This window comes from Tachyglossus aculeatus, chromosome 4 (genome assembly GCF_015852505.1).
Source record: "Tachyglossus aculeatus isolate mTacAcu1 chromosome 4, mTacAcu1.pri, whole genome shotgun sequence".
Lineage (NCBI taxonomy): Eukaryota > Metazoa > Chordata > Mammalia > Monotremata > Tachyglossidae > Tachyglossus > Tachyglossus aculeatus.
The window spans coordinates 67245816-67255513 of NC_052069.1; the positions used below are offsets into that span (position 1 = coordinate 67245816).

General features: G+C 43.9%; 1 non-coding gene across 1 annotated transcript; it reads left to right on the forward strand.

Annotated features, from left to right (window-relative positions):
* The first annotated feature begins 2254 nt into the window (after window positions 1-2254).
* Window positions 2255-2392, forward strand: LOC119927969. The gene has a single exon (XR_005450932.1). It is a non-coding gene; the product is annotated as a small nucleolar RNA SNORA7 (small nucleolar RNA).
* Window positions 2393-9698: the final 7306 nt, after the last annotated feature.

Consider the following 9698-nt stretch of genomic DNA (forward strand, 5'->3'; position numbering starts at 1 on the left):
CAAGGCCAGAAGTCCTATGTGAAAAAGTTTTCATGCGAGAATGCATCCTTCCTTGATGCCATTTGTTACTGCAAAGGTTGTTGAGAAGCAGCCTTGATTCCAAACTCTGACAGTCCCAAGCAGCTTCGATCCAGAACTGTGGCAGTCCAAAGTAGCCTTGGTAAGCAGCATGGTGTAATGGATAGAACATAGGCCAGGGATTCAAAAGGCCATGGGTTCTAATCCAGGCTCTGCCACTTATCTACCGTGTGACCTTGGGCAAGTCACTTTACTTTTCTGTGCCTCAGTTACCTCATCTATAAAATGGGAATTGAGATTATGAGCACCACTTGGCTTCAAAACTCTCCATCACTGTGCCTCCTCTTACCTCAACTCCCATCTCTCCTTCTGTAGCCCAACCCACACACTCCGCTCCTCTGGTGCTAACCTCCTCACTGTGCCTCATTCTTGCCTGTTCTGCCGTCAACCGCTGGCCCACGTCCTACCTCTGACCTGAAATACCCTCCCTCCTCACATCTGCCAAACTAGCACACCTCCCCCCTTGAAAGCCCTACTGAAAGCTCACCTCCTCCAGGAGGCCTTCCCAGACTGAGCTCCCCTTTTCCTCTGCTCCTCCTCCCCTCCCCATCACCCCGTCCCCCTCCCTCTGCTCAACCCCTGCTCCCTGCCCCACAGTACTTGCGTATATACATACATATTTATTATTCTATTTATTTTATTAATGATATATCTATATCTATACATATGTGGCTCAGTGCAAAGAGCACGGGCTTTGGAGTCAGAGCTCATGGGTTCAAATCCCGGCTCCGCCAATTGCCAGCTGTGTGACTTTGGGCAAGTCATTTAACTTCTCTGGGCCTCAGTTACCTCATCTGTAAAATGGGGATTAAGACTGTGAGCCCCCCATGGGACAACCTGATCACCGTGTAACCTCCCCAGTGCTTAGAACAGTGCTTGGCACATAGTAAGCACTTAATAAATGCTATCATTATTATTATTATTATTATTATTATATAGAGATGAATTGATGCCTGTTTAGTTGTTTTGTTTTGTTGTCTGTCTCCCCCCTTCTAGACTGTGAGCCCATTGTTGGGTAGAGATTGTCTCTATTTGTTGCCGAATTGTACTTTCCAAGTGCTTAGTACCGCGCGCTGCACACAGTAAGCACTCAATAAATACAATTGAATGAATGAATGAATGACAAGCTACTGTGTCCAACCCGATTTGCTTGTATCCACCCCAGCGCTTGTCACATAGCATTATTGTTAGAACGGTGCCTGGCACATAGTAAGTGCTTAACAAATACTATATTATTATTACTATTATTATTCTCATTATTATTATAATTACTTGTAAGCTCTGTGAAGGCCCGAGTCATCAGTGAAGGCCATCAGTACAACTCTATTGTATTGTACTTTCCCAAGCTCTGACTATTGTGCTCTGCCCACCCCTCTTCTCCATCATGACTGAATGAAACATCAAGTAATTGCCCCCTTGCTTCCCTGCACACATTTCCACCCCCCACCTCCCTACGTCCACCAACCATGGCCAGTCAAACGTTTCCTCCCTGCCCCCAACATGCTGCAGGAAAGAACAGAACCCAAGAGGCCTCATATAAGCTCTGGGAGGTTAGTGGCTATGGTAGCCATGGCTGTGGCTATAGGGACGTTGTGAACTGTAAATCATGAGAAGATTCTGCTTCTCTAGTCACAGCTTCCTACTGACTTTCTTTTTCTATTATGTGTGTATTGTGTATTTGTCCTTGTCCTTTATGCCATTTGAATGCTTTATTGTCTCGTTGCTCCCGATGTGTCTCCAATCCTTTCTGCTCCTTTACAGTGCCTGGAACATAGTAAGCACTTAACGAATACCATAAAAAATAAAATAAATAAGAAATGGATTGGGAACCTCTCGAGAGACAGGGTCCATGTCTAATTCCCACTTTGGTACTCTTTCCCAGCATTTAGTATAGTGTTCTTCACAATGTGTTTAATAAAGGCTATTTTACTATAAATAAGTGTTCAATAAATACCATTACTGATTGATAGAAGAAGCAGCATATCCTAGTGGAAAAAGCAAGAACCTGGAAGTCAAAGGACATGATTTCAGGCTCCTTAACACTTAGGCAAACAGTCCATTCAACAGTCAATCATATTCATTGCGAGTTTACTGTGTGCAGAGCAGACACATTCACTGCCCACAACAAGCTTGCAGTCTAGAGCAGGAGGTTTTAGAATGTTTTAGTGTTTCATTACCTCTCTCAGGATCACACCTGGAGAGTTTCCAATACTCTACCGGTCTCGGCTATGGGAGGGAGAGTTAAGGAGAGGCATGCTCATTCCATTCCTAGCTTGGCCAGGGGCTAGCGAGTGGAAGGCAATCTGCTACAAGTCAAAACTCATCCGTGCTGGGTAGCAGCAGCCTGGGAGACAGTCGACGGCAGAGACTCAAATTGACTGCGCGAAAGAAGGTAATGGTAAACCACGTCCGTATTTTTACCAAGAAAACTTTGTGGATACACTACCAGAATGATTGCAAATGGAGATGGGGCATTCCGGGAGAGATGCGTCTATGGAGTCGCTATGGATCAGAGACAGTGTGACAGCATGACAAGTATTTCATTGCTCCTGGTTTGTCTGTCTCTAGTCCTCCCCACTCTGGACCTACAGTCACAGCTTGAGCCCCTCAAGGGACAGGGTTCATGTCTAATTCATTCATTCACTCATTCAATTGTATTTTTTGAGCGCTTGCTGTGTGCAGAGCACAATTCCCACCTCTGTACTCTTTCTTAGCTCTTAGTACAGTGCTCTGCACACGGTAAGTGCTTAATAAATACCATTACTACTACTCTGTTCATATATGTGTGTTTATTTGTATATTCACTTATTTACTCAGCTACTTCATCTTGAAATCTTTGTTCTGCCTGAAGGACAGTCGTCCTCATTCATTCTTCCTCCTGCTGTCATTATCTATCAATAATTTTTGTCTCTCTTCTAGCTGCCGGTACTTTCTGAACATTACTGGTGCTCCCCACTCCACAGGCAGGACTCATGCCCAGCACTTAGAACAGTGCTTGGCACATAGTAAGCGCTTAACAAATCCCATCATCATTATTATTATTATGCATGGGGCTCAGGCCCAGGTCTCTTGTGTTTTGGTGGTTCTGACCTGCCAAATGACTTAAAGGCACAGTGAAGCATGACCTCAAGCACTGGAAGGCAGGAGACAGACCAGCCTTTCAGTCAGTGATCTGTGAGAGACAGCTCTCCTCTAATACAGCCTCTGTGAAGATACGGACACCAAGAAGCAGACCTGAAAACACACTGTATGTGTGTTACAAACCTGTCAGCCCAGCAAGGATCAATCTTTTTGTGCTCATGTTGCTCTTTCATTTATGTATCATAAATTATTAGTTTCTTATAAATTATTTATTTAGATTAACGTCTGTCTCCCTCTCTAGACATGCCTGCTACCTCTGCTGTATTGTATCTCTCAAGCACTTAGTCCAGTGCTCTGCACAAAGTAAGTGCTCAATAAATACCACTGATTAAATGATGGATTGATTGATTTCACGAGCCTGGGAGTCAGAAGGTCATGGGTTCTAATCCCAGCGCCGACACTTATCTGCTGTGTGACCTTAGGCAAGTCACTTCACTTCTCTGTGCCCCAGTTACCTCATCTGTAAAATGGAAATTGAAATTGTGAGCCCCACATAGGACAGGGACTGTGTCCAACCCAATTTGCTTAAGTCCACCCAGCACTTAGTAAAATGCCTGGCACATAGTAAGCGCTTAACAAATACTATTATTATTATTATTATTAATAATAATATCATCCATCAGCCAATCTTTCCTGTAGTTTTCAGTCCCAGGTCTTTCTAAGGAGCCACACCCGGCTTGAGAAGCAGCATGGCCTAGTGGATAGAGCATGGACCTGGGTGCCAGAAGGACCTGGGTTCTAATCTTGACTCTGCCACTTGTCTCCTTTGTGACCTTGGGCAAGTCACTTAACCTCTCTGTTCCTCAGTTACTCATCTTTAAAATGGGGATTAAGACTGGAAGCCCCATGTGGGACTAGGACTTCATCCAATCTGATTTGCTTGTATCCATCCCAAAGCTTAGTAAAATGCCTGACACATAGTAAGCACCTAACAAATACCGTAAATCTTGAGTAGAAAGATTTATCTCCCAGCTAAAGAGCTGATGGACTAAAGAATTTACATGGGAGGGGCATGACCACCTCACATTATTCAACCTAACTCAAAACTGTCAACCAGCTGTATTATATTCTACTCTCCCAAGCGGTTAGTACAATATTTTAGTACATGGAGATCAAAGCCTGAGTAGGAGAGCGAGCAGGTGAGGGAACTTAGGCACAGAAAAGTTAAGTGACTTGCCCAAGGTCACACAGCAGGAAAATGGTGGAGATAGGATTAGAACCCCGATCCTCTGAATCCCGGGCCCATGCTCTTTCCTTTAGGCCACACTGTTGCTTTGCTAGATTGCTGTGAGGCAGCAGAAGGCTGATTAATTTTTGTTGGGGTCAGAGAGAAATAGAATGGCTTTTTTTGAACTGTAGTTTGGGGGAGATTGTGATATTAAGAGATTGGTTTGAAAACAGTGCCTAGGTACTGCACAGTAAATAGAAAATGCATCATTTCAGTGTATGGGTGGATAGATTCTCAGCAGCACATTAGTTTCTGCTCACATTCAAACTCAACTCAGTAGCAGAATGGAAGAATGCCAAAGAAAGCTACAGTGATCCTGGAGTAGCAGCATGGCCCAGTGGAAAGAGCACTGGCCTAGGAATCAGAGGACTTGGATTCTAATCCTGACCTTGCCACCTGCCTACTGTGTGAATCTGGGCAAGTCACCTCACTTCTCTGTACCTCTGTTTCCTCTGAACAACAATAATAATAATGGCATTTATTAAGCACTTACTATGTGCAAAGCACTGTTCTAAGCGCTGGGGAGGCTACAAGGCAATCAGGTTGTCCCACAGGGGGTTCACAGTCTTAATCCCCATTTTACAAATGAGGATACTGAGGCACAGAGGATTTAAGTGACTTGCCCAAAGTCACACAGCTGACAATTGGCGGAGCAGGGATTTGAACCCATGACCTCTGATTCCAAAGCCCGTGCTCTTTCCGCTGAACCACACTGCTTCTCTTCTATAAAATGGGGATGAAATACCTACTGTCCCCATCCCTTGGACTGTGAGTGTCATGAAGGCCAGAGACTGTGCTCAATCTATTTTGCACCTGCCACAGAGCATCGGTACATGATAAGTTCTTAACTTTTATTATTGTGTCCATTGCAATTTAGTCAATCTATCGGTCATATTTACTGAGTACTTACTATTTGCAGAGCACTGTACTAAGTCCTTGAGAGAGTACAGTATAACAGAGTTAGTAGGTACATTCCCTGCCCACAGTGAACTTAAAGTCGAGAGGGGAGTATTTAAAATGTGAAAAATATATTTCATAAAATGGATTTTTTGGCTACATGGTAACCATATAGTGGAACATTGCCCATAAAGGGGAGGAACATTCTGTCCGCTGAAGCTGGTTTTTCAATGTCAGGTCCATACTCCATTCTGTGTGTGGGGCTTAAAGGGGAGCAGGGGGTTTGTGGGGGGAGGAAAGGAGTCGATGGGAACTTGGATGGGGTCAGGCTTCATAAGGTTCACAGGCCACAAGCCACCATCTTGGATCTTTTCAGCCCTGATGGAAACCTCTCAGGTCTCTTCAGAGTGGTAAGATGAGCAAGGCTGGAAGCCCACCTCTGAAATTAGAATAGTTATGATATTTATTAAGTTTTTACTTTGCATCAAGCAGTGTCCTAAGGACTGGCAAAGATACGAGTTCATCCGCTAAGGCACATTGTCCCAGGTAGGGTTTACAGTCTAAGTGGAAGGGAGAACAGGAAAGCTGGATGAAGGGTGGAGTGTGGAGTTGTCATCTAGGCCACTAGGTAATCTGCATCCACACATAGTATAGTGGATAGAACACAGGCTTGGGAGGCAGAAGGTCATCGGTTCTAATCCCAGCTCTGCCACTTCTCTTCTGTGTGACCTTGGGCAAGTCACTTAACTTCTCTGTGCCTCAGTTCCCTCTTCTGTAAAATGGGGATTGAGGCTGTGAGCCCCACATGGGTCAGGGACTGTGTCCAACCGGATTTGCTTATATCCACCCCAGTACTTAGTACAGTGGCTGGACATAATAAGCACTTAACAAATAACAGAATAATTAATTATTATTGCATACCACCACCTCTGCCATCTCCTGATGGCCTCCAGGAATGATACCACCTTCCGCTCTTCAATTATTCCCGGGACAAGTCTGGGGCTATGTAGGGAGTGGAGTTACTGTTACATCCCCGTTGTAAACATGGTGCTCTTCTTGGGCTGGCTAGGGCTGGGACTGGAGCTGCATCTGCCTTGTTCTCTCTCCCCGCACTGGGTCCCCTGACACCCTCTGGTCCAGCTGAAGTTAATCCCTCAGACTGAAAAGTTGAGGACCCCTGCTATGAGGGCCAAGATTTAAAATTTATGAAACTAGACCTTGTCTATATCCCAACGCTGCTGGAAGAACCAAGGTCACACCGCCGACCTTGAAGAAATTTCAGCTTCAATAGGCATCCTAGCTGCGTGGTGGCTTTAATGTTCATCAAAAATCCATAAAGCAAGGCCTTTGGTGGAGCATTTACACTCCCTGCGTCGTCTCCATTTTTATGAGGAACCTGGTATTTGCCAGCCCACATCAATAGATCAGTCTGACCCATTTCATATTTTGCCTTTAATGCATCCACTCCTTGATGCTCCGGCAGAAGGTTTAGAAAAACCCCACAGTAAGCCAACCCTGTTATGCAATGTCCACTCTGCCACTTTGACAAGCTGACAGAGGGAAAGGAAGGCTATTATTCCTTGCAACATCAGTTTGTACCCTGAGGCTTGTACTTGATACAGACAAACTGCCGGGGTGGGTTGGAAACTGTCTTGCTCCCTGTCCCTCCCTACATAAAAAGATCAAAGGGCTCGCTCTTGTTTTTATTTTGTTTTTGAGAAATTCCTTTTGCTCTGTCAACTCCAAAAACTCTGCAGCTGTAGGATCACTAGGCTAATGAGACATCTGCCACCAATAATAATAATGGCATTTGTTAAGCGCTTACTATGTGCAAAACACTGTTCTAAGCACTGGGGAGGTTACAAGGTGATAAGGTTGTCCCACAGGGGCTCACATTCTTCATCCCCATTTTACAAATGAGGTAACTGAGGTACAGAGAAGTAAAGTGGTTCTCCCAAAGTCACACAGCTGACAAGTGGCAGAGCTGGGATTCAAACCCGTGACCTCTGACTCCAAAGCCTGTGCTCTTTCCATTGAGCCATGCTGCTTCTCTAAGCAAGCATTGCTGTTGGTCACCAAGTCAGAGGGAAGCACTGTGGCCTATGGAGAGATCACAGGCATGGGAGTCGGAGTATCCAGGTTTAATCCCACCTAGTAGTAGTAGTACTAGAGGTAGCAATAGTAGAAATAGCAGCAGCGTGGTGTAGCAGTGAGAGCACAGGCTTAAGAGTTAGAAAGTTGATTGACTCCACCACGTGTTCTGTGTGACCTTGGACAAGTCACTTCACTTATCCGGGCCTCAGGTAGTTCATCTGTAAAATGGGGATTAAGACTGTGAGCCCCATGTGGGACAGGGACTTTGTCCAACCCGATTGCCTTGCATCTTCCCCAGCGCTTGCTTTGTACATAGTAAGCGCTTAACAAATACCATAAAAAAATTAATACTAGTAATAATATTTATCAAACGCCTACTCTGTGAAGAGTGCTGTACTGGGAAAGAGTACACAGGGGAGAATTATACACAAACCCTGTCCCTTGAAGGGCTCACAATCTATCAGTTTAAGTTATATAATCAATATAAGCCCTGACTTGCTCCCTTTATTCTTCCCTGCTCCAAGCTCCACAGCACTTACGTACATTTCGGTAATTTATTTCCTTCTATTGATATCTGTCTTCCTGCCTCTAGACTGCAAACTCATTGTGGGCAGGGAATGTGTCTGCCTATTGTTGCATTGTACTCTTCCAAGCGCTTAGTACAGTGCTCTGGACATAGTAAGCACTCAATAAATATGATTGAATGATTACAGGAGTTTCAGACAAATCTCCTTAAATGATGATGATGATGATGATGGCATTTCTTAAGTGCTTACTATGTACAAAGCACTGTTCTAAGCACTGAAAGTGAACATGGAGGCTTAATCTCTCTACCAAGAACCTGAAATGACATGGGCCTTCAGATTTTAAACAATCTAGGCAGATGGCAAGGCATAAGAAGTGAAAGAATAAACTAAAATTTTACAAATGAAATCAGCTTTTGGAACCAATTTCAGTAGTTCCTCTTTGAGGCTGTTTGTGAGTCCTGCTATCAATCTCCAGTTAATGAAGGGAAAGCAGAGCCTTACTGATAATTGTTTTAAAGGATTCTTAACTTTTAAGGGAATTTTCTCCCTGGCTTCCTTGAATTTCATTTCCTTCATTTCATCTCATTGAGTACGAGTCCTTGAAAAGATAGGGTATGGCCGTTGAATGATAATATCAGATTTCTGTTCAAGGAATTAATTGAACATGGGCGCTTTTGGATTCTGCTGGAGATTGTTCATATATTAATCAGATAACTCATTTACCCAATGATGCTGGCATTGAAAAACTTGAACCCATTCCATGTTTGTCTGATTCTGGTCAATCCTGTTGAACTACTATAGGATAAGGACTGTGGCAGGATTTATCCAAAGAACTAAGTCAATACGACGTTGAAGGAAAGTGGCTGACGTTACTAATGAAACAACATTGCAACACTTTTACTGTAGCATACGTTAAAGAAAAGTATAGTAGCAGGAAGTTTTTTTCCTTTTATTATTATGGTATCTGCTAATAATTATTATAGTATTTGTGAAGCATTTACTACATTTCAAAAACTGCTCTAAGCACTAATGTAGATATGAGTTTATAATAATAACAATAGTGTTGGCATTTGTTAAGCACTTACTATGTGCCAAGCACTGTTCTAAGTACTGGGGGGTTACAAGGTAATCAAGGTTGTCCCACTTGGGGCTCACAGTCTTAATCCCCATTTTACAGATGAGGGAATTGAGGCACAGAGAAGTTAAGTGGCTTGCCCAAAGTCACACAGCTGACAATTGGCAGAGGTGGGATTTGAACCCATGACCTCTGACTCCCAAGCCCGTGCTCTTTCCACTGAGCCATGCTGCTGGACACAGTCCCTGGACCACATGGGGCTCACAATCCAAGTAGGAGGAAGAACACACATAGACTCCTCATTTTACAGATGAAGAAACTGAGCCCAGAGAAGTTATGTGACAAGCTGAAGGTCACACAGCAGGCAACTGGCAGAGATGGGATTAGAATCCAGGTACTCTGACTCCCAAGCCCATGCTCTCTCCAATAGGCTACACTGCTCCTAATTCCTACTTTTGGTAGAAACCTGATAACTCAGTTATATCATCCCTTCGAGTGGAGCTGCCTACCTAAATGTACAGTCTAGGGTCAGTCTAGGGTTGAGAAGAACTTAAACCTAGAGTCAGTGGTTAATAATAATAGTAATAATAATAATTATGGTATTTGTGAAGAGCATACTATGTGCCAGGCACTGTACTTAGCATGGTAATGATGTTCT